Source organism: Aphelocoma coerulescens, chromosome 9, assembly GCF_041296385.1.
Source record: "Aphelocoma coerulescens isolate FSJ_1873_10779 chromosome 9, UR_Acoe_1.0, whole genome shotgun sequence".
In the NCBI taxonomy this organism is placed as follows: domain Eukaryota; kingdom Metazoa; phylum Chordata; class Aves; order Passeriformes; family Corvidae; genus Aphelocoma; species Aphelocoma coerulescens.
Window position 1 is genome coordinate 4,769,175 of NC_091023.1, and position 20,001 is coordinate 4,789,175.

At 43.8% G+C, this 20,001-nt stretch overlaps 1 protein-coding gene across 17 annotated transcripts in view; it reads left to right on the forward strand.

The window, feature by feature from the left end:
* The window catches only part of FAM168B (family with sequence similarity 168 member B), a 528,280-nt gene that overhangs the window by 358,456 nt on the left and 149,823 nt on the right, over positions 1-20,001 (forward strand). For 16 of the 17 annotated variants that reach the window (XM_069024330.1, XM_069024319.1, XM_069024321.1 and 13 more), the window contains one exon: positions 3,503-3,607. The gene's annotated coding sequence lies outside the window, so the exon portion shown is untranslated. Of the gene's footprint in view, positions 1-3,383; positions 3,400-3,502; positions 3,608-20,001 lie in introns of those variants that run through there. The other variant, XM_069024335.1, reaches the window with a different exon arrangement.

The window sequence follows — 20,001 nt, forward strand, 5'->3', positions numbered from 1 at the left end:
CAGGAGCTCAACTAGAGATGAAAAAACGAGATGAAAGCTTCAGGTGCTGTCTGCCAGCTTGCCATTACATCCTAACACCATGTTCGCTCTTCTTTTTCATTTTTGTTTAAAGATATTTGCTGAGCTTTTCCTCTAGTAAGTTCACATCACTTCCAGTGGGGTTTTTGGACCACATCCTTCTGCCTCCTGAGTTTGGATGAAGAAGATTCGTGTCAGTGCAGGTTAACACATGGGACATGGAATGAGGGGAGCCTCTAAACTGTCTGAATTACAGCATCGTTCCTTAACAGCATTATGTGGTGTAGGGAGCCATTAATCACTCCTGATTCTTAAATTGTGAATCACTAATGAGAGTGCAGAAGAAACAGAATACAAATGAAATGTGGATTTCATTATTAAAGCAATTTCAACTTAATTTCTGAAGATAAGAAAATAAAGTCTGATTTTCTAGACTAGAAAATAATTAAGAATTGTAATTATTAACCTAAAATTAAAAATTTGCATACATTATTCTCACAAAGAGCAAATGTATTCAAGGTTTGGTATTCTCCTTATGTTGTATTTTGAACACAAGAAAAAGCAATGCAACCTTTCCAGAAATTGGTCAGTGAGCCAAAAGCTGATGACCTGAAGAAGCAATTTACTCTTTGAGCAGTCTCCATGGTATCACTGGAGATTCTTTTGCTGGAAGGAAATTGCTTGAAATCCATATAGGTATCAGATGTCAGATATGAATGACTTGATACACCTGAAGTAGTTTCTGTCACGTGGAGAGTTCCCTTTGGCCATATACGAGAATAGGTCCCAGCATATTCCCTTAGATGCTGTGTGTGAGTAAGCACACTGTAGAGGTGCCAGCCTTTCTGAGCATGATTAAACTTCTGTGTGCTGTACACCGCCTCTTAAAGCAGTTAAAACCATTTCCTTCTTACAGTGATAAAGGCTTTGTTATGATCACATAACAGTGATTTCAGTGTTTGGAACTGGAGGGCAACCAACGCAGCAAAGCTGCACTTGCCAGTGTGCACAAAGTCCCACGTGTGGAAGCCACACTGCCCACAGCAGGTGCTCCTGCACTCCTACTGCCACAACCCAGAGTCTGTGGAAAAGGGAAGCTTCAGTAGGAAAGGAGGAGCAATAGCAGTGTGTGAGCCTGGGAGTAGGTCTGCAATAAAAGCAGACTAGGCAGATTCAGCTGCTCTAATAAAGAGAACTGGAGGAGAAGAATAAAAATGATGGAAGGAGATAAGGAGAGCCTGTAACAGACCTGCAAGATGGCAAGGGAGATCAGAGTATGCAGTGTTTCTGCAGTTCATAAAGAGTCAAGGACAGTCGTCATGGGAGGGTTTTAATGACTCTACTATTGACTAAGATTGCGAATTACAGAATGACTGGGGAAGGATGAAGGTTTCTGGTGGTTATTTCAGGACTCTTTTCTTGCTGCTTTTTCTTAAGCAATCAATAAGATCAGAAGCTGTAGTGGTTGGAAATGAACACTAAGTGACAAAAGATAGAGCTTTCATCTGAGAGAAAATGGTCATTATACCATTGGATTTGTTTGAGGTACTTAGGAGGAAATGTTCAAAGGCAGCAACACAGAACTATTGGATTTTTAAAAGGCAGATGGGAGGGAGTGTAAAAAGGCTGGGATGAAAGTGATTGAAAGAACTATTGTCCAAAAATTCCACTCAGGAGCAGTGAGATCTAGGCCCTCTGAAGAGGAATCCTATTGTACAAGTCCTTCTACTGTTAATGGCAACAAAGGAAGCCACCTTGGTGGGACAACCCACTCTTGGCTTAGCAGGAAAATTATTGTTTAATCAGGTGCCAGGCTAGCAGGGTAGAAAGTAAGTGAAGAGGATGAGGGAGGGTATTTCACCACAGAATATCATCAGGAATACTGAGTGGTCCTTGTGCAGTCTCATGGAATAGCAGTGATTTCAGCCTACCCAGTCCTCCAGAAAATATGGAAGCTCTGGAGGCACAACAAGCCACCAGGATCACTAATGCTAATCTGCTGCTCCCCATGCCTCTACTCACTTTGAGGATTTCAGCTGCTACCACCAGCTCCTAAATCCCCACTGAGTGCAGATTTTGCAGCCTTCAAAGCACAGCCTTGGACTTTATTACCTTTTCAGCAGATTCTTGCCCTTGCCTGCAGCTCCCTGCCTGCCTTTTCCAGCTGTCTCCCAACAAAGGCCTCTGGGACCAGCTGTTTTCTCTCTGTAAAGAGAGCAGGGAGAAAGAACAATTTCCTCAGTAAGTGCCATCTCTAATGTGCTGTGTTACATCCTTCTCTGCTCTGCTGTGCAGGAAGAAAGAAGGATGTAGCTGAACACTCAATGAGCAAAAGAAATGAAGTAAAATAGTTAATGTCCCTTTTACTAAAATAAGTGGTGGTTAAAAAAGCAAAGTGGAAATCAAGGTTGCAGATTTGAATAAGTACAAAGTTCTTTTTTATGGAGGATTTCCATTTATAATAAGTTAATAAATGAGAAAGAAATGTCTAATATTTTTATAACATGACTAGCATGTGTTTATAGACATTATAAGATGATCACAAAAATGCATTACAGATTGTTACCTGTTGACGCTGTGATCAAACTGTGTGACTCTTAACAACTGATCATTTTTTTAACATCTGTTCCTTTTCTGAATCCTTTACAAACCATGCAGAATCTTCACATGAAATAAGACTAATTACTGAGTGAGGTATAGATGTGTCACATAATGCTGTTTCTGGGATGCTGTAGCCTGCCCTGCCGCTGCCTCCTGCCAAGTGGAGCTGCTGCTGGCAGCAGACTGAGGATGGGGTGGGTTTTGCTTTGCAGTATCCCTGTGGGGCTTTGGAGTCCTAGCAGGGGAAAGAGGGACAGGAGAGGACTGTACTGATTAGGTGAAATACTGTGTCTGCAGCAGACACCTTGAGGGGCTGTCAGCACGTGCGAGGACTGACTGTGCTCATCTAGGCACAACGAAACCTCCCCACCACTGTCCCTGCTGGCAGTTTTCTGTCAAAGAAAATAGGCAAAAAGGTTTATGTGGATAAAATTCACTTTCTAATTATCTCTCCTTAGAAGGCTGGCTCCCAAGGGAATAGGAAGAAAGAAGGAGTTTGATTCTCTTCCTTTTCAGGATCAAAACACTTCATGCTGGTTTCTCTGACTTCCACCAGCACGTGTCCCCTTTTGTCTTCCTCAGTGAGCTCTGTACCAGACCCCATGTTCTCTTTGTGGCTGTCCTAATGTTTGGGAGAAGCCACAATCTGCTCCCCACCCCCAGGCTTTGGCTGCTTCTAATCAAGGCCAGGTGTGATAAAGGGCAGCTGCAGCCTGGGAGGGATGTGGGACTGAGCTGAGCTGAGTCTCTGGGGGCCTCAGGAGCTGCAGTTAAGTTCAGGTCCCAGCCCAGCTCCTTGCCTGTGCTCACAGTTGGCTGATTCTGGTCTTGTCCTGATAAATTGACTTCTTGGCTTGACCCTGAGCCTGTCTCCTCCCTGCAGGCTGAGTGCTGTGGGGCCATTCCTGGTGATGAAGAGGATGCTGCCCTGTTGTCCTCCTCCTTGGCTCATCACCCCTTGCTGAGCAGACCACTTGTGCTGATCCAGGTAGGAAAAATCTGTCTGAGATTTCATTTCTTTCACCTCTGTATTTTTGAGTGCTTCGTTTGGTTTGTGATAAGATACAGGGAATTGGAGGGGGCTACTCCTGTGTCTTATGGACTGTTTTTTGAGGTGCTTTTGTAGAATGGGATCTCTTCTTCTTGTTTGCATCTTCAGTGGTTCTCTTCCTAAAAAGTATGCTACTTGCTATTGCAGACTTTGTCTCTTCACTTGTTCTGAATTTTTTTCATGTTTTTGCCAAAGAGAAAAACCTTTTGGACCAGTCTTGTAGAACAAACAGGCTTGTGCACACTGGCACAGTCCCACCATCTCTAAAGTAATTGAACCTTCTCTCTTAAGCGCCTCTGCTCTGTGCTGTCCAGGAGGAGCCTCAGGAGCCTCCTCACCACCTCTGGGGCAGGAGATGTTTCTCCCATGGTCCTCAGTTGGTTGAGGCAACTGTGTGTGCAGCCACTTGTAATTCAGGCAACTGGCTGTGTAATACCTGCTTATTGCTCCAAATGCCTGCCTCTCTGGCTGTATCCTGTGCTGTCTGGGTTGGTGTTGCTCAGTTGCTGCTGAATGCTGGTTCAGGATTCAGTGCAGTGTTTTCCAGGCTGAGCACGAGGCGCTACCCAAGAGAAAAATTCATCAGATTTCCCTGGGCTGTTGCTACAGCCAGAGAGGTGAAGTACAGTGTGAAGAGGCTCAGCCCCAGCTGGGGGCACTTACAGTGGTGATGGAAGGGAAAGGCAGAGGCAGTTTTGCAGCCTGTCCTTTCCCACAGCAGGCACTCTGTCTGCAGTGAGGAGGGACTGCTGCTGGCTGGAGGGGCAGCTCTGTCCATCCTTGGCTGTCACTCTTTTCCCCAGTAAGTGTGCAGTGGGTCTCACAGTGCACAGATTTCTGCCTCCTGCCTCCTCTCACCTGCCATTCTCTGCAGTCTCCTTTCTGCTTGGAGGGTTCAGCAGAGCTGCATTTGTACCTGATACTACACGGAAACAAGTTCAGCACAGCTCTTAATTACAGATGCTGTTTCGAACAGCAACTTAACAATTAAGCAGATTCTTCAGGAAAGAATTCTCTCCAAACCAGCTTGTGATCTGGCTTTGAGAGTGATTGTAGGAAGGTAGCTAATCCTTGGCCTTGGAGAGTATTGGGGTTTGGTTTTTTTGTTGGTATGGTTGTTGTGTTGTGTTTCTTTAATATATAGCAGAACAGTTTTTTTAACATGTAAAATGAATCTGTAGCTTGGTAAGTAAATCTGTATAAAATGCTAACCTTTTATTTATGTAGCCTTTCCTTTGGGTGTTTCTTTGTTCATCATTGTTTACGATACAGAGTGCAAACTGAGTGGCTTTGTACAAATAACACTTTTTAGCACACGTGATCTCGTATGATAAATTTCTTCTTGTCTCCAGATATTTCCTTGAGACCGATTCTAGGCATAATATGCCTAGACTTTATGATTTTAAAAATCATAATAGTGGTTAAGTGCATCTTCTGCATACCTAGGATAGTGGGTAATACTCATTTGAATGTACATTCTCCTACCCATACCACAGCAGTTCATAAAACCACATTTCTGATGAAGAACAGTATAGACAGGCAGGCAGGGAGAGTTGTCTGAACAGAGCTTTGGCTTATCTTCCAAGAGGAAGCCTCACCTGGATAGTGCAAACTTATGCACTCCTCAGAAAGGAAAGAGGAGACAAACCTTCCAGTGGCAGAAGCCAGTATGCCTTCATGGAAGGCAGTTTGCACAATACAGCTGGTGTTTTCCCCCTGTTTGGGCACAGAGAAGGACGAAGGTGTTAGAAATTTTCTCTGTTTCATGGCAGTGTCATCACAGGATATGAGCCCCTGTCCCAGTGTGGGAAGTGAACTTGTGAACTGGCTTAGAAACAAAAATGCTTCCCAAAAGAATCTGGACAAAATTGCAGAGCATGATTTAGTGCAAGAAAGAGGGGAGGCACTGAAAGGTCAGCGTGATGAGAGGTGATATTTCACTCTGCTTAGAGCTGTGCAGCTGTTTGCTGTTGCAGGAGGGCGGTGAGGGAAGGACAAGCCCCAGAAGCAGTACATCAAGAGACCATGGCAGTGTGTCATGGGGGAGTGTTTGCTCCTGGAGGGGCCCACCTGCCCCAGCAATGCTGCAGGAACACGTCCATGGGCTCTGCAGCTCTGGGGGACCAATGGCTTTACGCTTTCCCAAGCTGCAGGTACATTGGTGTGGATTTATGGAGAGGAGGGGAAGAGCCCATGCTTCAGCCTGCTCTGTGTCCCATCAGGGTCTCCTGTGGAATTGTTCTCACACTGTTCTGTGCTTTCTAAGGACCAGTGACACCAGCTCCTGGGGAGTCAGGGAATTGCCATCCCACAGCACCTGTGGTCTGCCTCCAGAAGTTATCGTGACCCAGCATGGAGCTCAGGGGGTTTGGAAGATTGTTCATGGAAGAAGTTTGTGCTTGGCAGTGTCTCTGTTCCACAGTTTTATACACAGCTTGCTTGATGTGTATTTTCTTCACAAAGAGCAGGTGACTGTGTTTGGGTGAGGCAGCACAAGTAATTCTTTTTGCCATTATCAGTCTATCACAGCCTGCAAAACCTGGTGATTATCACATTCATCAAAACAGATGACATCTTTCTCAGACAGATTAATTAAGGGTAAAGACATAAGTTGATGTGGTAAATCACTCTTACAAAAATGTGAATTTCCTGGAATTATACTTTAGTAAAATATATATGCTGCTCTGACTTACTCAGTTTTTGCTGTTATCATAATTGAAAATGCAGAAGGCATTAACTCTTGAATATCCTCAGAAGTTATTAAGCAAAGAGGGCACACATTATTCTAAATTCTCATGATTCCTGTTGTGCACAATTTTGGCCCCTCTTTCCTTGGAATTAAAATAGAATGGAAAGTGTGCTACAGATAACCAAAAAATATACTTTGAATTTCTACATTTTAGAAGGAAAAATAAAAGCCCCTGTCAGTGGTTGAAAATCAAATCCTGTCCATATGTTTTCACTAAGTAAGTAACTCCCTCAAAGTGTGTGATTTGTGGGAGGGAATCTGTGGAGGCTTCCCTTGAAATTTCTGGTTTATTCCTTGTGTTTAGCACAATGTTCCTGTAAACTTCATAGTTTACTTGCTGCTCCTAGTCTTACCATACACAATCAACATCTTAACATAGGGGAAATAAGTATCTTTACATTTAAAGGTGGTTTCCCCACTTTACTTGGTGTAGTTGTGTCTGATTGCTGTGGCAGGACAACCAGGGAATGCCCCTGACCATGGTGCAAAGGAAGTCAGCTAAAGGCAAGAGTAACTTCACGTGCTAAATACAGAGAGCTCAGACTGGCATGAGGAGCTCAGACTTTGAGCTGCTGGTGTGGTCACCCATCTGCCTGTCTAGTAAAGGTACCTGCATGCCACATGCTCTCATGTTGTGGGCGGGAGTTGAAAGGCTCATGGGGCTCTCCGTGTCCTGGGATGGGCTGTTTCACTTCTCTCTCTTGAAGCTCTTCCATTACATATTGTTTGGGCTTTAGGAAAAGCCAAGACAGAAACCACCACAATACTCTAGCATAGGATGCTTACCTGAGATTTGGGGTGGAAAGGTTGCCCATGTCTCATCTCCTCCACTTGGTGTGGGAAATGACAGGCTGGGCCCTCCTGTTTGTGGGGTGAGGTGGCTGATCCCCTAAGAGGAGTGGACTTGACATCTCTCAGGAACAGCTCCCATGAGGTAACATAGCTCCTTCCATGTGAAACTGCAAAAACTGGTCCTCCTCCTCTGCTTTTGTTCAGAGGTGTTGGTACAACTGCTTTCTGTGTCCCTGTGTGTGAGGGAGACCCTCCCCACCAGGGCTGGAGCGCAAGGCAGGAGGTGCCAGCTCTGTGTCTGTCAAGACTGAACGGGAAATCGGATGTAATGAAGGAAAATTCTGTCGGTGTCCAAGGAAAACTGGGGTCTCAAACATACCTGGACATGGCCAGGGTGCAGCAAAAGCTCTCAGAGTTGCAATTTTGGGCTGGAGTTAAATGTAAACACCACATGTGCCTCTCTCCCTTTGTCCTTTGTGAACAGTCTCCAGGTTTCTTTTCTGGATGTAGTCTTTTTGCCTCTTCTGATTGCTGTCTCGTGTTCTCTGCTAGGCTGGTGTGTCCCTTTAGCAAAGCGTGCTCTGCATGCTGCCGTGTGTTTTGCTGGAAGGAGAGGACTGTCATAACAATTGCATAGATTTTACTGGGATGTATTTGTGTATATAGGACCACTCAAAAACCACAGCTTGAAGTTCTGAGGCTCACCTTCCCACACGCATCAGTGATCCTAAATAAGTAATGAACCAAATGTAGTTAAGATGCAAATGTAAATTATCTTATTTTCAGCTTGGCTTGCATTAAGCTGTTAATTTCCATTAGCCTTAATGAGAAAATAGACCCAAAGGTTTTCTCCAGGCAAGAGTTCTTATCCTCCTAACAATAATTTCACTTTTACAGTTTCTTTCAATTGAGGATATTTGTATTTTGCAAACTTAATTAAGAATTAATTAATTAACAATATCCCTGGAAGGAAGAGCAAATGGCATTTTTTCTTTTTTACCAGAGAGTGAGTGGAGGTTGCTCAGTGGGATGTGGGACTCCTGGCTCTGATGTTGACATCTGAACCACTCGTGCCACCTTACTCAGCTTACTGGGGACTTTGACAAGTTTCTAATGTCCATCTGTATTTATCATCTAACGTGTTGTGTCTTTGACAGTTGTTTAAATGAGTTGGTGTACGGGAGAGCTGTTCTTTTTAGCCAAGCCCCTCACTTGAATACAGCAGTTCTCTTTGTTCTGTTGAACACCCACAGATCTTATGAGACTCTTGTATCTGCATTGATAGAAGAGCAGACAATTTCAATAGCTGTCTGAAGAAACAGATCCCGTTCTGGCTGTGAGCTGTGACTGGCACTATGAGACACCACATGGGGATATGTACCCTATGATTTCCTACCGGATACCTCTGTATGAGCAGCCTCAGTGCTGTTCACAGTGGCTAGCTAATTTCTACATATTCATTCCATGTAATATTTGTTCCTATCACTCAATCAGATTTGTAAACCAAATTCACAAATGATGGGGAGTATGTTTTTCTTTGCAATTAGGATGATTCACCAGTGGCATAACTAATAGAAGAACAGGAAACTGAGAAATTATACCCTTCTGCTGGAATCTGGGGGTGGAACTTGGGAACAGAGATGGTAGGAAACAGAAAGATAGTGGGAATGAAGGGGAGAGGATCAAAGTACTAAAAAGAGGCAAGGAGATGTGGAGATGAGACACTGGAACAAGAGAAGTGATTACAGCACACAAGAAAGTCTGGGGAAGCGGCTGTGCATAAAGAAAGATGTTTTACTTTCCACAAAGGGAAAGAGATGATGAAAGAGGAGCTAGCAGAGATTGTTACTGTCTCTGATCACTTCTTCACTGCTGTGCAGCCTGTATGTTGGACAATACCATTGCTTCAGGTGTATTTTTTATCCCTTCTCCTTCAAGTCCAATTCAGAGAACTGTAGGATCATGTGAATCTCAGTTTTCATTTCAAGGAGTCCAGCTGGCATAACCTGGTTGTAAACTTGAGAAGTGGACTCTAAGAATTCAAGCCTGAAAGGAAAACATATTTGCAATTGTCTTAATGAAGGATGATACAGTTATTTATGTTGAACAACTGAAAAAGAAACAGTCTTGTAAATTTTGTGGGGTCTTACCCTTTCTATAGCTTTACACTAATGCTCTTAAATCTCTTGACTTGCATTTTAACTTTGCATCTTGAAAATAACAGGAAAAATAAAAGCCACCCCACTTTCTACCTCTAGCTCTCTTTATCATCTCTTTAGAATTTTAAAATCTTATTTGGAGAAGAAACAATTCCAAACTATAATAACCATGTCTGTGAGCAGTTTTGTGCTGGATGGAAGTCACTAATCCTTTTATGTCCTCCTTTGTGAGGATGATCCTTGTCTAGTCCTATATATTGATTAAAACTAAGCATTACACAAAACCTTTATAATCTTAAAGGATTATCCTTTTATGTTTTGATCTCTTCCTTATTTTTTTGAATTAACTCTTTTGTACCCCAGCTGATCAACTAGCTGCCTTTTTCCTTAAACAGAAAAGTTGGAGTGAATTGATTTCCTATTTGCTTGTATTCAGCTTTTATGAAACATGCAAATGGACACTTCCAGGGGACAATGGTGCAGGTTAGTGTGAAAGTGAACCTCTCTGTCATGTGTAGGATAGGGAGCCAGAGCCCATTTATGCATATGCTGATTAATAGAGATGATCACAAAGAACACTGACATTTTCTGTGCAAAAAAATTTGTTCCCTTGTATTGGTTTGTACCTGTGCAGCTTTGGGGAATTGTCCTCACTTGTAGCCATGATGAATAATCTGGTTTTTGGGATGTGTGTGTTTGGTTTGGTTATGCATTGTCAAAGACAAAAATGGATTAACTGCAGCATTTTTGATGAATCATGCCAAGTGGCAGAGCAGGATCCAAGCCATACTTGAATTTGGTCTGGGTGGCCAGAACTGTGTGTAATTTATATTTTTCCCTTTAGGACTGGGACACAAAGGGCCATCTGTAAAACAACCAGTTGCTAGAGGCAGCCTCAGAGCATAGAATTTTTAAAACAAACTCCAGTGAACTGTCTGGACACACTTCTACTCCTAACTCACCAGCCCTTACAACCCTGGGGTTTGCTTCTCATTTTAAGAGAGTACTTCTCTGGTACCCTGTGACCCCTAAAAGTGAGTGTGCTGCACTAACCTTAAATTTACACTAAAGAGTTTTTCCTTTTTGTTCCTGGTTACTGAGAGGAGGTGAGGTTGGTAATTCCTGGTGCCAGGTCAGGCAAGGAGCTGTATTTATCTGGTGGAGGCCAGCACCTGTCTTGAGGAGCAGTCATGTAGCTGAGAAATGCTCTGTGGCAAATTCTGACAAGTCATAGCTACTAAACAAAACATTTCAAGAAGCCATGTAAGCAAAGGTACAGTGCAGGGCTGTTTGTACCTGTGTTGATTACTGTGTTCTAGATAGAAATTTGTTTATAAGGAAACAATAATAGGAACTGGCATCTGGGGATCCTCATGCCTGTCTGTGACTCACCATTGCAAGTGCAGCACGGGATGATTGGAATAGGCAGCTGTGTCCCTAGGATACTTGCTCAAGATGTTCTGTGTGGCCTAGGGAGACACTCCTGCCCCCTGCTCTGGGGGTCTTACACTGGACATTTGTCAGACCTGTGAGTTTGTGTAGTGTCTCACCTTGACCAGAGCCACCAGGTGCTTCCATAGCATAAATAAGCACTACTGCAGTACAGAATGCACTACTGTGCACAGCAATTGTGCTGGGCCATTAATCAACCTCAGCTGGCAAAATGTCTTGAGTGCTGGTTAAAATTGTACTCTGAGTGCAAGACAAAAGTTATGACAAGGTTAATCAACCTTAAACATTAAGTTTCTGCTTTGCCTTAGCAGGTTGCTGGGAACAGACTTTCCCAGGCTACCACTTAATTACAATTACTGCAGTTACAGGGTTAAGCAATAAACTCTCTTTTGGCTTTCAGCAGGTCAGATTGTTCATTAACAACCTCTGGGCAAAGCCTAGCCAGCTCATGTGCTTAAAAACCAATTAGATTTATCCCTGGTTTTACTAAGGTTCTCTTTGGTCTTAAAAGGTTCATCAGCAGAGTAGGAAGGAACTGGATCTGCAGTCAGTCTTTTGGGGCTGCATATTTCCTTTCTGCTGTCTTCAGGGTTCATGCAGGATTCCTTCTGATACAAATCCAACCTCTTAGATTATTTGGTGTAGTTTGTCTCTCTGTAATTAAGAATCCACTGACAAAACTGGCTTTAAACTGGCTGTTAATAGCTTCTTAACCATGCCTGTTCTCCTGGTGTGTCCCCTACAGTGTTGGGGAGGTTTAGGTTTTTCACTGAAAACCTAAGCTGTGAAACTTGAGTTCTCCTTTCTGTACCTTTCAGCCTACTTCTTGGTAGGAAAAACTGCACAAGGTTATGCATTTATGAGCACTATTCTCATTTTTAATCTAGAAGTCAAAATGAAGCCAACTTTTCATCAAAAGTTTTGATTAAAATAAAGGTCAAAAAACTTCTTATCCAAATTCTACAATTCCCCTTCCTTTGCATAAGCAAAATATTGGGGCAAGTAACTAAACCCAAATTCTTCTCAGAGCCTCATTCACGAAGAGTTGAGGTTTTTGCTTTGCATCTGGCTTTAGCAGGTGTAAGAGCATTGCAAGCAAAGCACTCATCCCCAATACTCTGGAGTCTGTGATGGGCATGGCCCAGGGCTTCCAGGTTTCTAACCATGAGTCCAGTGTTCTCCCTTCCCCTAAAGAGCTCTTTACCATCTCTGATAATGTAGGTATCTAGTTCAGTGGTTTTTCTTTTTATGAATTTTTCTGAATAGAATTTATGAAATACACAAAGCCATCCAGTGCTGAAATAGTAACACTGCTGTGCTAGCAGACGGAAGCAGCCTCAAGCCTGTCAGGATTATCTCTTGAAGAGTCTGCAGGTAGCAATGGCTAGATCACATCCCATGATGTGACTCTGGAAATCAAATAATTTTTCAAAGAAACCCAAAGTAAAATTCTGTGGTTTTACAAGCAAACAGAGATTTTAAAGTAATTTTAATGTAATGTAAAGCAAACCAGCAGCTAATTCCCTAAAGCAATGTAGCAACTTCAGACTGTGAGGGCTGTTCAGCTTCAGTGTGACAAAAAATGCTGCAGTAACAAACTAGCTAGTGAGGAATTGGATGCACTCGCTGTGAGCACATCCTTCCTAACAGGAGCCAGGAACACCAGAGGGTTGGCACTGCCCTACCTTGCCTTATGCTGCATCATAGGGGTGGGATGAAGGGGTTTGTCCAGAGGTCAGTAAGTTCATGGCAGTTACCGAAAGAAACACTTTGGACCAGGATATTTAACTTTGGTGAAGCTGCAACACTCATTAAATAGTTTTTTTCCACTAGGCAGGGTTGCTCAAAGGGCTCTCCAACTTGGCCCTGAACATTTTCAGCTACAGCTTCTCTGGGGCACCTGTGCCAGGGCCTCACCACTTTGAAAGGGAAGAATTTCTTCCTATTATCTAATCTAACCCTGCCCTCTGTCAGTTTAAAGCCATTTTCCCATGTCCTATTACTGCATACCTGTGTAAAATGTCCCTCTCCATCTCCCTTTAGGTACTGGAAGGTACTCTAAGGTTTCCCCAGAGCCTTCTCTTCTCCAGGCTGAGCAACCCCAACTCTCAGCCTGTCTGCATAGCAGAGGTCAGCTCTGGTCATCTTTGTGGCCTCCTCTGGACCCACTCCAACAGGTCTACATCCTTCTAATGTTGGGGGGCCTCAGAGGTGGATGCAGCACTGCAGGTGGGGTCTCAGCAGAGCAGAGGGGCAAAATCACTTTCCTGGATCTGCTGGTCCCGCTGCTTTTGATGCAGCCCACGACACAGTTGGCTTTTGAGGCTGTGATTGCACATTGCTGGGTCCTGTCAAGCATCTCATCAATCAACACCCCCAAATCCTTCCCCTCTGGGCTGACTGCTCTGGATCCAGTCTGCCCAGCCTGTGTTTGTTAAAGCTTTGTTAAAGCAATCTTTAAAGCATTTAGATTTAGGCTGTTAAACTTCTGTGTTGAGAGGATGGAAAGCTGTGATGGAAGAGGAGCTTCACTGCAGATATCTTTCCAAAAGAAAGGCTCAGCCCTGGCTCTCCTACAAGCTTTAACTTCATCGTCTCTCATGACAAATGAGGCCAAATGATGCAGTGCTTTTGCTTACTTCTCTGTTCTTACTGGCTTTCTTCCCAGAATTTGGTGTTGCTCTGACTTTAATTTGCCTCTTACTCTCTTCAACAGCACATTTGTGCTTTTAATATTCTGGATTTACACCATTTGCTGGTGTGAGTTAAAAGCCCATTTGCAACTGCTGTTGTCTTAAATGGGTTTATAGCTGCCACTGCCTTCTGAGTGTGGGCTGCTTTGCTGCACACCAGCCGTGTTGCACAGTGTAACACACAGGAGGCTGTGACCACGTGTGGTTTGTGCACTCAGCCAGAGGTCGGGGAAGGCTTGAGGTGCGAAGGCTCAGTTCTGTCAGGTCCACAGCATCTAGAAATGATGGCTGTAATAAGGCTGGAGAGCCAGAGGGAAAACGCTGCTGCAGGACAGTCGCTGTCCAGGAGCTGACAGGTCCCACCAGTGACGGCAGCAAAGGGCTGCTGTGCCCAGGGCTCCCGGTGCTGATGGGGCTGAGTGCTGTGACTGCAGACAGGATCCCTGCTTGCACAGCAGTAAACTCCTCACACAGAAGGGCCTGTGCCTGCTCTGCACCGCAGACATCGCCTATTTCACCCACGCTTTTGCTGCCACTGCTCAGTGGCTTTTGCTGTTTTGGCTTGTGAGCATCATGATGTTCAGTTCTGGCACTTTATAGGGATAGCCAGAGACCTGAGCAGTTTGAAACCACCAGTAATTCTGGAAGGACTTTCCTGGTTGTTGTGTTGCTGGTACACATTTTCTGAGTTTAACTCAGTGGATCGGGGGAGGAAATGCGCACAGGAATAGAGGGCAGGGAAGGTCCAGGGAGGAAGAAAAGAGAAAGACTCAAGTGTATTTTATCAACTTATAAGAACGTTTGGTGGCGTGAATTACCTGAGCACATGTTTTTTTTTTATCTTTTCTCACACCAGTGCTTAGCAAAGGGAGAGCCCAAAATAATGCAGTAGCTTCTGTTAGACAGCTCTGATCCTCTGCACCAAAGACTTGAAGGCCTGAAGAAATCTTGGGCATGAGTTAGAGGGACTTTTGGCAGCACAGGTTAAATGCACATTATATTACATGTAAGAGAGCAAGGCTGAAGCACAGAAAAGGGAAACTCTCAATGCCCAGGCAAGTGGAAGAAGCTTGTGTTGTACTGTGGGGGGAGTCTGGGAGGTGGGGGAACCTCTTCTGCAAAGGTCAGCAGCAGGTATCTGCTGGCTGCTCGTTTCTCTGAAGCACAGTTAGACAATTGATTGAAGTGCTGGTGCCTTTTAGCACCTTGCCTTTGGTGGGAGCAAGAAGTGGGAGCTGGATTCATATAGTGCAATAACAGCTGAAAACTGAAGGAAAAAAAAAAAAGAAAACTAAAACTGTGAGAACTTTTCCCAGCTGGACTTTTACTCTGGTTTGAGCACAGTGGTATTTCAGAAATACCCAAAAGACATAACTCTGACTTTCTGCACTCTTTGTTGAAAGAAGACTCATTTGGAAATTGAGTATTGCTCATAATGCTTATGATTTTGATATGTTGGTTTACAGAAGGGAGGCATATATTAAAAATAATGAAGTAGCACTGGCATTTCAATGCTGCTCAATTACAGCACACGTCTCTTGAGGATGACAGTTATTAGACTGCAGGTGTGACTATAACCCACACTTCTCTGGAGATGACTTTTTTGGCTGTGTTTGAAAAAATGTCATAAAGCTTGTTGCCTTTGTCTTCCATTTTTTAGCTCTTAGTTTTATGGGAGGGGGGAGGACAAGGGAAAAGGTGGGGAAGAACACGACAAAGGGAAGAAAATAAATGAGAAGAGTGATGTTTGCTATTCCAGGAAGATAAAGAACAAAAGTCCATTCCTGGCAGTGCCCCAGGAAAGTGCCACTCAGCCATGGCTGATTCTCCTGGGAAGAGTTGCTTCCCTTCTAGAGTAGTCCCAGAAGACTACTTTGAGAACTTGCATTTACAAGTGATTTCAAGGATGTTCCTTTATCAGGACTGCACATCAGAAACTATATAAATTAACACTCTCATTAGAGCCCATGAGTAGTTACAGTTTGTCTCTTATGAATCACCTAAGAACATCCCTATTAAAATGTAAATGCAGCCTTCCCCCGGGGCTGCAGGGATTTCTCCCACGGAAAGCACAGAAAAGAAGGTGGCAAGTGAAAGGGAACCTTTTTGCTCACCAGATCTGAAGGATGAGGATTTCTTTCTCTCAGGGTAAAATTTACTACTTGTGTACTTTTATGCCCTGTAAGTCAATAAAACATAACCCCAAGCCATTGTGTTTTAACATACTGGTCAAGTAAAACTAATTCTGCAGTTTCAGAAAAATCCTTTTTCAGCAGTTATCACAGTACCTGTTTTGATACTGTAGTGCCCCTAAAAGGAAATACAGTTCTCTGGGAATAAAGGACCTAGGGCAGAGAATAAGCCAAATTCTGGTGTCAGCTGCACAGAGAACACAACCTTCAGAAGGCCATGACAGTTGTATTCTGGATTTGTGTCCCTTTCTGCTGGCCAGCTCCTGTTCTCATGCTTCCACACTTAGCAGCAGCCATAGCTTGAACTGCTGCAAGGCTCCCATAAAAAACCTGTTTCTTTGCCTGAATTTGTCTGGAAACCTCAAAAATGGGGACTTTTCATTTGGAGATTGCAGAAGATCTGCCGAAACCAGGGCTGGGCAGGACAGGGCTGTAGAGCAAGAGGGAAGGAACTGAGGCAGTCATATGGGAAAACTTGTGAGAGGCTGGATGGTAAACCTCTCTCCAGGGCTGGGGAGTGCCCCAAGGAAAGGGCACACAGGCAAGAACTCTGTCTGTGAGCACTGTGCTGTGCACAATTTAAGCTTACCTGCTTTCTGTTTAGTCACTGAGCAATTGGTGTTGCAGTCTTTCAAAAGCAAATGCAGAACTCTCTTTGAGTAAACTGAATCCACTGGGTCATTGTGCTGAAGGCACAGCTTGAGCTGAGGTGAAAGTTGCACCCAAATTAGCTGTGCTGGTTATGATCGACTAGGCCAGGTGAATAAAGCATAAATGCTTTCACAAGGTTTTGCTAGAGACAATTTCTTTCTTAGCTTGAGAAACTGATACATATTTTCAAACCAGTTCTGGTACTACATACCTGGCTGGTTTTGTTTTCCAGAACCTCAGGTTTGTGTTTAACAGGCTGCCCCAGGAGTCAGGTCTCTTCTTCGCTGTCCTCACCCTTCTTTAAGATATTGAGCAACTTTGACATTGGGCGTTTATTGTGAGGGCTTGAACCAAAGCCTGTTAGTCTCTCCACTTTCTTTGGTGAGCTTTAGTTTGTACAGCTCACTTCAGGCTGCAGGATTACCTAATTCTGTTAGAACCTCTAAAAATTACTTTAGGCCCACCGACAATTGGCACAGTTGTTCTTTGAGTCCATGCAAGACCATTGGAATGGATCTGAAAACCATAAATTAAGAGCCACTGAACTAAACAGAGTTCAAATAATTCCTCAAGCAGTAGTGGATACTTTTACCTGCTTCTCCCCCTCCCAGCTCTGATTAAATCCAGCCTTTTCTGTTTTACCCTAATGGGTAGAAGGCAGCTGAAGCAGTGCACTGACAAATGAATGACTATAGGAAAGCACAATTGCTTCAAGGAAGTTACCCTTCACATGAGCCACTTAAGGGGAAAAAATAAAATTGCTTCATATAAAACTCCATGGTTTATTGCCTAATCTAGGAAAAGGTAGTAAAATAGTACTGAGTTGGAAATTTTTTAATTAAACCCATGCTTGATGACCTAAAGTTTGTTTATGATTTCTAGTAAAGAATAATGCACAATAGCAAGCCAACAATTTATTATTTCAGAGCTTGTTGTCATGTAATTTGTAGAACTGAGTAAAAAAGAGATTATTACATTCAAACGAATTTATTGTTCTATAGCCCAGGGTTTTCTTTTGGTTGTGGTTTGGCTGTTTTTTCATAAAGTGAAAGTAAATAAATTAAAGTACTGAAGCAACTCTTGGAATTTCCCCAGAGGGGTGGGATACTCACACAGGCTTCAGACCAGAAGCTCTGAACTCTATTGATCAAGGCAGAAGTCTCGGGTTTCCTCAAAGCTGTAATCATGTATCGTTATAGATGTAGAACAGAAGTGGGTAAATCATTGGTCTGATCTTTGAAACAGCCTGTTTATTAAGGGAGAGACTTAGGATATAAAATTGCATGAGAACATGTATCTCTATACCAGCCTTGGATTTTCAAAACCTTATGGAAGAGGGTTTCTCAGCTACAGAACTGGTCACAGGAAACAAAAAACTGCAGAATCCTTAGTGCCAACTTCATTTTTTCTAATGAACTAGCTACAACCACCTCATTAAAGAGACTGTTCTTGATCAAACTTTTCTGTCAGTTTTCTTAATCACCAAATTGAATTTCACCTCTTTCAACTTGAGAACTATTACTCTTCACCTTAATGACAGGACTTGATTTAAACTATTCCTTTTCATTCACTGTGTTATTACAGTTAAGGATTAAATGTTAAAATGAAGCCATCCCAAAGCCTCACTGTGCTAAAATGGGATCTTAATTTCACTAAAATTAAATGACACAAATTTTCAGGGTATGGCTGCATGAAGAACCTCTCACCTCTTCCCAAGGCTGTTTACAGGTTTTTTCCAGTTGTTCGTTCCTGACCCCAAATGCCGTTAGTTCAGGAGCCCCCCTCAGTTGTGAAAGGGGTATTCAGGCTGGGATTTCACTCTGAGCCCCAAAATCATTGCTTTGGCACAACAGAAAGGGGTGGGGACAAGTGGGAGCAGGATGGAGAACGTCTTACCCAAGCCTTTGCTGCAGGAAGTGCTGGACACAGTGTGCTGAGACCCATACAGGAATCAGACAGGCTGCCAGCAGGATTTTACCCTTAATGCTTCTAAGTGACAATTTGGCGGTAGGAAATTGTGGCTAACTGAATGTTAGTTGGACAAGATGTGTGTGTTGAATGAAACATCTGGGGACTCATCTTTACCCTTCTCATTAAGTCTTGGACTAGGCTCTTTGGATTTGGATGTCCTTACAGAGAAGTTAGGCTGACATTGGCCGTGGGATCTTTTAGAGTTGGGGTATGTTTATGTCACTCAAGTGAAATTTTTCAGAAAAATCTGAAACTGCCCTGAGAGATATCCCTGTGAAAGGTAGAGGCAACTGTCAGCAAAGCAGCAGTTGCTGGGCTGAGTGCTATTCCTTTGTCACAGACTAAACGTGGAAGAAAAGGCCATGTGAAAGCAGCTCAGCACTCCCCTCGTGCCCCCCTCCCTCCAGGCCTGCTGTGTGCAGGTACATCCCTGTGTGCTGGAATATATCTGGTACCTGGCTGGCCTCAGCTGTGAGAGCCTTTCAGCCACACGGGCAGCAGGGAGGTCCCTCTCTGGGCAGGGACCGGGATCTCACCAAACAAGATGTGACCAGAGCCCAGGGAAGCCTTTTCAGCTCCTTACATTTTACAGAAACTGTGAACATCTGCTGTCATTCTGTGCCTGTACAGATCCCAGAGCAGTGTTCCAAAACCCTGCTGTGCTCCTACCTGCTGTGGTTTGAGTGCAGACGTGCAGAGTGCCATGTATTTTACTTAACCCCTTCTTATGCCACATAACATGGGGTGAGTTCTGGGAGGTTGCACCTGATGTAAGGCCCTTTTGCTGTTCAGCTCCCTAAGGCACAGGCTTTCATGGCAACCCTGGCAGACTGTAATGCCCCAACCATCTCCCAGGGCTTGTATGCCACGTGGCTCTGCTGGGAGCCCCTGGGGTGCTGGAGCAGGGCAGAAGCCTTGGCAGTGTAGGGACAATCCATGAAATGCTGGAGTTGAGTAGAGCAACAGTTGTTGCCCCAGTGCCGTGCATGGGAGAGCTGACAGCTTTCCAAAGAGCCAGGGCACCCTTCAGCTGCTGCCTCCCATTGACCCCTTCTGGATTCCTTCTTGTGTCCTCCCCCCCTCAGAGGATTGTGTGGCAGAGGGGATTTATCCATAGCCATGTCTCCTTTGCTCGAAGACCTTCCTCCCATTGTTTCTGATGTCCTCATTCTGACCCAGTGCTGCTTCTACTTTTTGTGCTCATCCCATAACCCCTGGGATCAGGGCACTCTCCTTGAAATTATTAGCTCTTGCTTCTACTTTCTCTCTAGCTCTTTTTCACAAATCCAGTGGAGTAATGGGACCTCAGAGCTTTCTTTTGAAGTGTTTTCATCTTAAGATTCCAGAATTCATAGATTCCTCCCTCCCTCCCTCCCTCCTTTCTGTAGTACTAGAGGAAAGATTTTTACATAATGCTGTAGGTTCTGAAGCTCAAATAAGACACATTGGTAAGGAATAAGAAGTGAAGCCATAGGAGTGGAACAGAATTGCATTTTGCATCCAAAAAACATACTAGATGATGCATAAGAACATAATAATAATGTTTCAAATTATTACTGTCCTTTAGCAACCAGGAATCAGAGTTACTGCTGCCATTTCATGATAGCTCTTCTGGAAGGCACCCAACATGCATTATCCAGCATTGTGACTGAATCTGATGTGCCTCTGGTTT